The 8,405-nt window shown below is 38.0% G+C and overlaps 1 protein-coding gene across 3 annotated transcripts in view; it reads right to left on the reverse strand.

Annotated features, from left to right (window-relative positions):
- The window catches only part of LOC136831479 (C-type lectin domain family 2 member L-like), a 291,313-nt gene that overhangs the window by 254,678 nt on the left and 28,230 nt on the right, over positions 1-8,405 (reverse strand). The window lies entirely within an intron of this gene.

Genomic DNA, 8,405 nt, shown 5'->3' on the forward strand with positions numbered 1-8,405 from the left:
ATTTTTCATCAAAGATATAACAAACATAAGTTTATCAGCCAAGACACGAAAAAACAGGATAGTCAACAATGATTATGTCAAAGGAGTTTTAAGCCAAAAATATGTCACAGTGGTTTTATCAGCTGTAATAAATCGAGTAGGCTCATCAGCCATGTTATTTCCGCCAGGTTTATGGCCTATAATGTAAGCAAACATTTACTGGCCATGATATGTATGCGGTTATTATCAGTCAGTGCATACCAGCCACAAAGAGGTCCACGGGACTAGGAAATATATCACATAATTAACCTCATATTACCAACATAAACAGCAGAGAAAGTTAGTCAAAATAATCCTACTATACTGCGTCGTATTTCACACACATTTCCGTCCCGAATTACATCACTATTCACAAATGTTCCAGTATTAAATTATATAGCACAGCAGCAACGTACCTGTAGCCAATTACATCACTGTTCAAATCACAATTCACAAACCGTTCTACATCAAGTTACAAAATACGCCGGAAACACTGCTATAACAAATCACATCTCAAACAACATAATTTGTTACCATGTAACATCACATATTCCAAACCTACCTATCTTGAATTACATTAAATTTACTCGGCAAACTAAATATGACCTAGGATAAGCATCAACACATGTAATATGACAAAGGAAATAAATAAATAATCATCCCATGTGCAATACGCACTGATGCAATGAGAAAACAGAACAAATAAGAATTTTTATAAACATAACGTAAGTCTACAGATTTCTAGAGTCGTTCAAAACACACGATTTGCGATCCTTGACAATGTGAACATGACAGGTGTAGGAGTTTATCGGTCTCTTGCCTTCATCTTATGAGAGAGAGAGAGAGAGAGAGAGAGAGAGAGAGAGAGAGAGAGAGAGAGAGAGAGAGAGAGAGAGAGAGAGAGAGATATTCCGTAAACCCCAAGGAAAACATCAGACTCCATCGATACAATTTGTAAGAATGTAGAATGTCCACGAGGCATTGTACTTTCTCAAGCCTGGCCTAACTTGAAGTAATAATATAAAGTGTTAACAAGCAAAGAAAAAAAAAATTTTTCGGGAAAGCAATTCGGATGGACAGACAAACAAATACCATCCGGCTGAAGGTAAAACAAGAACCGCCGAAAAACCAGCCGTCAAAAATGATGTTGAAAAGACATTAAACTAAGTAATATTAAGAAAACGAACACAGTGAAAGTTAGATAGCCTCATATTAGCATGCTCTGCCACAACCAGCGAAGTTTCAAGGCCCTGACTCGCTCACTCCTGGTAAACTGTAAGTTTCTGTAAGAGTACCCTAAAAAAATGGTCAGAAATATGATAATAAATAAATGTTATTTGATATTTAGATGATTGCATGTGGATGCGCTGGTGCGTTCGAATGTATATTTTAAGTAGCCTTACATATCAACCTGTTGACTTTAATTGACTCCTTAATGTCATGAAGTGCCACTTGATTTGATCTGTTTATGCAACAGAACGTCGAACGACCATGGTCATGGACGCCATTCATGAAATGGCTAGGACTACAGTGAATCAGATTTAAAACAATATCGAGGATGGATGCTTACAAAATATCGGTGAAATGGTTATTAATCACCAAAATAAAATGAGTTCTAAACTTTCTTGGATTTTGGTACCAGAAATATAAGTTTTCCGTTACGCCACCTCTAGGAAGAGGAATATCCTGTTCCCTATCGTAGCTTTCCGAACAGGAAAGATGCAGCTACTATTAATATTATTCAACAATCTATAAGAACAACCGTTCATAAAGAACAAGCGAATAAGCCCATTAACTTGCTCAGCAAGCTTCCACAAAAAATAACTAACGGATAATCATAAACAAATCAGCTTAGCCGCAAAGCAGTAGAATTTTTTCAGTGAGTCTGGATCGGATCTGATGCAGGAAAGTGGAATATTATTGCATTAGGAACTCATCATGCAGTAAAACCACCAATACATTACAAAGCCTTTGGGACTTTTAGATGACTCTGGGCATTACTATAACAGAAGAGTACGAGATTACAGGCAATCACCATTATCTGGTAAGCCGTTAATGACTTCCAAGAGCATGGGTACATTCCTTAATTAAAGCATCAGGCTCTTGCGAACAGCACATGCGACGTCAAAGGGCAGTAAGATATTAGTATGGCCCGTACTGGAAACGAATACTGGGGTATTCGTTTCCATAGCGGTCTTAATACAAATTTTTTTTCATCATCTATGATCGCTCGCGAAATCTTCGTTATCATCTTTATGTCTTCTTAAGGCATCATACGGCTCTGTAAGAACGATAGGTTATGGGTAGATTAATTAAGAAGACATAAAGATGATAACGAAGATTTCGCGAGCGATCATAGATGATGAAAAAAAATTTGTATTAAGACCGCTATGGAAACGAATACCTTATTCCTTAATAAAGCCGTGACAAATAGGTCGTTTAATATGAGCTGGTATTTAGACGATCATAGCAGTTATGTATTTCAAACTATAGCATAACAGGTTTAAGAGAAAAAAAAAAAGAATTGTCACAAAGCAAGTTTAAGTTAAAAAAAAAAATAGTATACAGAAGTTCAAAAACCGACTCTAAGCAAAACACAAAATATGTGGAAATGAGACCAAGATCACTGACTGAATAAAGCGACATTGCTGAGCAATGCAACAATGAGCAATTCATCAATATTGCAACGACAAGGCAGCCCGCATACTTGAAACTGACAAGGCTCCCTCTTATATGAACGTCAAGGGAGGATTCGGGTGTCCTGTCACATGAGACGTGTATAACACCTCATTAAAGGGAGTGATTCGTCTTTATCCCGCCTAATTCTTTGTTTACTGACGAAGTATGTCATGTCGAATGTAGCACGTCACCAATATAAATTCCTTTTTCAAATTTACCCTTAAAGCGATGACCAAAGAAATGTATCCAGCCGAATAAAAAAAAATAATAGACGGCACTTTGAAGCTGCAAAACTAATGTGATTATGCCTTTTAAAGTGGGTTTCCAAACTCCAACTGGACCGAAGAAATCTATAACGAGTTCTGAAAAATATGTTCGAATACATTCAGATGTTATCCGGAATAGATCACGGGTACGTTTTTATCTTGTAACAAATACGGCCAATTTTGAAAGCTCACATTAAGTTACGTTTCAGTTGGGCTTTACACCGATCGTCTTTTCCAAAGAAATTTATCATGCCAATATCTGTTAACCATGAGGTTGGTGGACCACAAAAAAATGTATAATTGAATACATGCAAGTGCGCTGACGTACGTATAATGGGACAAATAAATATTGGTACCCCGTGTGAAACGCACAAATTTCACTGCAAGGAGAGAGGCAGAAAGAGAAATGACAAAAGAATAAGGCAAGTGTAAAAAAGAGAAATGGTTTAATGTTGAAAGGATGAATACATAATTACACACACTTACATACATGGATACATATATATGTGTGTGTATGTGTGTATGTATAAACATCCATATATATATTTATATGTTTATATAAATATATAAACATGTATGTACATATATACATGTTTATATATATATATATATATATATATATATATATATATATATATATGTATATGTATATATTTATGCCGTTTGTCGTTTCCCTTAATATGGGGTGGCCCCATCGAGTTTTCTGTACAGCGTATAATGCTGTTTGAAACTTTCAGCCACGGTCCGGTGGTGGCCTTTGTTGTTGGTGGCCACTGAGGCTAGAGAGCTGCAATTTGGTACGTTTGATGACTGGAGGGTGGATGATCACCATACCAATTTGCAGCCCTCTAGCCTCAGTAGTTTTTAAGATCTGAGGGAGGACAGAAAAACTGTCACAACCACATTCATAATTTAACTGCTAAACTGTGCAGAAAATTACACTCACACATTTTATATCTATTTTGCAACATTAAAGCCATTTCCCCTAAAAGGTGACTGCAGAGACAAACACACACACACACACAACGGTCACTGCCATATTCATACTCTAACTGCTGACGAGACATTAGTGCCACACTCTACTTCCTAAAAGGAGAGTTGGTTAAACAATTTCTTCACACTTTCCCATCTTAGCTTAAATAAACAATTCAAGTCTCTTAACAACCTTTCGTGCAGACTCAACTAACATTTTTCTTCACTTATTCTGTGACTCACCTCTATTATAATTACTCTCAACTACCTGAACAAAGCAGTGGCTACCAGTCTTCCACTATCCATATTAACATTCATTGCTCCATATTTCTCGTGTCCATTTACCCTTATAACCTTAGTCTAACATTGCTGACATTTACAGAACACAGAGCAAACTTTTACCTCTTGCAATACCATACAGATTCTATTTTCCTGTTTCTCTTCGGTTACCCTAATCAGTACTGTATCACTCACAAACATCAACGATTCTTCATTCCATTCACCACTCATTTCCTTATTTTACAACTTTGCACCTACATCTACAGTCTTTTCTCCGACTTCACACTTCACTTTATCAATCAATTAGATTTCACGCTATTGTGACGGAAGAAGCAGTATTACATGAACACTGCTGCCCGGGGAAGTGCCAATAGCTTGGGATTCTAATTAACATTATCCCAAGGCAGATGAGCGTCTAGTGGAGAGTTGCAAAGCCTTTAGGAGAGGAAACGCTACCTGAAATTCAAATAAGCTTGTCCCTCTTTGGGCCAGCAGCAACCAGATAGACAGGCAGTCTACCACCGAGGACTGCTACCACGGCGGCTGCAGATGGTACAACCTGGGTATTGCTACCCTAAGAGGAGCCAATCGTTCAGAGTACAAATATAAAACACTGCTACGGAGAAGAGTGCCTAGTGAAGGATTGTGGACCCTCTGATAGGGAGAAATGTCCCCTAAATAGCTGATGAGCTTCTGCAGCCAAGGTCAAGTGGTGTGCATGACAAACGAAAACAACAGCGTCCTCGCTTCTTTGCATTATGTGAAAGGCCTGAAATGGCTGAATACATAGGGTATGAAGACCCATTCCCTGTACTGATATTTCAAAACCAAATAAGGAAATATATATTTCTACATACTTTTTCAACATTACGTCATTTCCCATCACAAGGGGTAGCTCCAGTGATAAAACACCATATGGTCAGGTCACTGCCACATTCATAGTTTAATTGCTGAATTGTGGATGAACCTCCCATCCAATAAAACTTCAAGAACACATATAACACACATATGTATGTCTAAGTATATACAAACATACATGACTGCGTTTGTTTATATATATAAGTGTGTCTATGTGTGTGCGTGTGGGTAGGTAAAATACACTTGTAAAAGAATAAAGATAACAAAATCAATTATTCTTAACGTGAAGACCTAACACCCTATAATTTTTCGTATAAACAAAAAGATTGACAAGGAAGGACAAGCCTCGATCACACCTATTAGGAAACCAAGGAAACTTCTAATAACCAGTGGGATGTCAAAACATTCTGACAGCACAACATGACATAAGATTTTCCACGATTCTAAGAAATCAAGCTCATAGCAACTCTCAACTGTTGTACTACACGGCCATGGTTTCAGGTACGTTCAGCACAGCAACGCCAGTATTCGTTTCGAAGCTGAAGTCACGCATCAACTGAACAAGTACATGCGTGGCATCAATATTGCACCAATGTAAAAAAATAATGACTTGGTCCTTGGTGCAAGGACTGAAGGCACAAACACGCTAAAGGCTCCATAAAAAGTACTTGTGCAACACTGGCTTCAACTAGGAGCTTACAAGGCCTGTCTTTAAACATGAAGAATCAAAGAAAAAATAACTTTGGACTGGTTTTGCCGTAGGCAAATATATTCCATTAAAGAACCAAATGTAGGAAAAAGAATGAAGACAGTATAAAGTACGGAGTCTGTCCCAGAAGAAAACAATAAACCACCTTGTTGACATAATTGTTAAGAAAAGTTAGTAACCCAATTTGGTAAAAATAAAAACACTAACTAAAACCAGTGGAGAATCGGTAACTTAACCGACAATTTGGGACGGATCTCGATGTAGTAAACCTCCTTGTTTATTTACCATGTCTTGATATATCTGGGTCGGGAAAGTAAATATGGGAAGTCCGTAACAGTCCGTTACGAAATGTTAACATATCTTGTGAGGTCATGCCTCTATAAGTAATGGAACCTGAACCAGGAACTGGATTTGCGACAGTTTGTTTCATTTAAGTACCTATTTAATCATAACCTCCTTTGTTGAATAACTTTGTACATAAAATTTTAGTCTCTCTCTCTCTCTCTCTCTCTCTCTCTCTCTCTCTCTCTCTCTCTCTCTCTCTCTCTCTCTCTCTTGTCGGCACGAATATGCAAAAACTCAAAAGAAAGTAATCTGAAAAGGCCTAAGAAACAAGCCTAAAACGCCAACGTTTTCCTAGATTTTATAGTGTTGTAGTAGTATTTATCCTTTGTCAATAATTCGGCATTTCCTATTCCGTGTCCGTCGTTAAGGAAAACGGTTTTCGTTGTACCACAAAATACCGGGACTGAAGTTAGAACATAAAACATAAATTTACGCAATTTGTTTATGTCCTGTCCGTCACACAAATACTTCACTCATTCCACATGGACTGCTCTTCATCACTGTTAGGGACTTTGCAACAGGGAACATTATTCTCTTTACCTGCAAATTTCCTCTAAAAGGCTTTATTCTCGAGAGTGTCCAGTTTTGAAAGGTCATACCGAGTCGCATGGTTATCCCAGGCCCTAGACCTTGGGTTATCCGGTAGTTATTGGGTTTTATGAGCTGTTGCGAGCCATATCAAATCTTTCTTCTATAAATAAGAATCTGCGTGAATGAAGGGGAGTAGGAGATACGGAAACGACTTCCCAGGAATCTTGCAGAAACAAGAAAGAAAGAGGAGCTACAGCTTAAAAGACACTAGCTTGTCAAAACCTGATCAAGATGTTAGTTATAACAATAAGTATCATTACTAAGTTTTTCTTGTGGTTGTTTTCATATTACTGGCACTGAAGGTAGAGTATAAAGGGATAAAACTGTTAGCTGAAAAGGACAAGCGTATTAATAAGCAGAGCAGTAACGAGTGACTAAGGGTCAACGTACTGTTGATGAAGCTTCTGTGGCGTATAACGAGTAGCAGCGAGATCGAAAAACAATAAACCACAAGGAGCAATCATAGATGACATACCAAAACAGCTTCAATTAGCATATATACATTGATACTCAGCGTTATTTATATTCTGGATCCCACGGTAAAGGAAAAGATTCAGTTTTCTTCAAGTACACATCACTGGCAATAACAGCAACTGTCCCTTTTCTCCTACATCAAGGAAGGAACCCTTGCGCAGAAGACTTCCTCATCATAGAACGCTTCGAGCCTCTCCGCTTCCCCATCCCTCATTCTGACCTCCCTCTCTATCTTGCAAGCAATCTCGACAATCCTGAATATTAAGTGCCGTCAATTTCGACACCATTTCTACCCTATCCAGCCAGAACTCTCTAGGCTGCCTTCCTACCCACACCGAATTATGCAATAACGTCTTGGTAACTGAGTGGCATCACCTGGACTTCTCACTGGGGTGATCCTAAGTTAAAACCTCCATTCATGGTTTGACAGATTTCAGTGTCAACAAAACTTTACCATCTCTGTGAGCTACGGTTGGGGGGTTTTGAGGAGGCCCATAGGAATATCTGCCGATTCATTACAGCCAATGACTGCTTTCCACTGGCCCTAGCGTGGGTGGAAAGGGAGGTTAGGCTTTATTCGTATGTGTACATGTTCAGTTTCTACAACATGTGCATCATCACAATGACCTGTGCCTTCCCCTGGTGCCCATTATCACCTTAAAACCCTTCAACCCTTTGTATCACATATTGCTCGTATCACTACAAAAAGATTAATTCCACACAGCTCCCAAATTAATCTGTCTTGTTCTTATTCCATTTAACATTGACAATTCTATAAAGGGGGGTTGGATCCTTTCTCTCTCTCTCTCTCTCTCTCTCTCTCTCTCTCTCTCTTTTCTATATATATATATATATATATATATATATATATATATATATATATATATATATATATATATATATACACACATTTGTACTGGTACATAAGTAGGTATTTCACGTATGAGAGTATTTATATCTGCAGGCATATAAACCATACACACTACCCATATCCACATAAAAGGTGTCAAGGCTCGCAAAACAATTGCTTGATTAATGGCAGGGCTTTATAAACACATCCTTGAAAAATTACACATTTTTGTCCAATCGAAAAGGCGTGGGAATTTCGATTACAACAATTCCTTACTTACAGTCACACTATCCCGGGAGAATTTTCGACGAGAGGGTCCCGAAGGCCATGGTTCAAAATGAAGAAAATTGTTGGAAAACTTATG

Source organism: Macrobrachium rosenbergii, chromosome 48 (genome assembly GCF_040412425.1).
Source record: "Macrobrachium rosenbergii isolate ZJJX-2024 chromosome 48, ASM4041242v1, whole genome shotgun sequence".
Taxonomy (NCBI): domain Eukaryota; kingdom Metazoa; phylum Arthropoda; class Malacostraca; order Decapoda; family Palaemonidae; genus Macrobrachium; species Macrobrachium rosenbergii.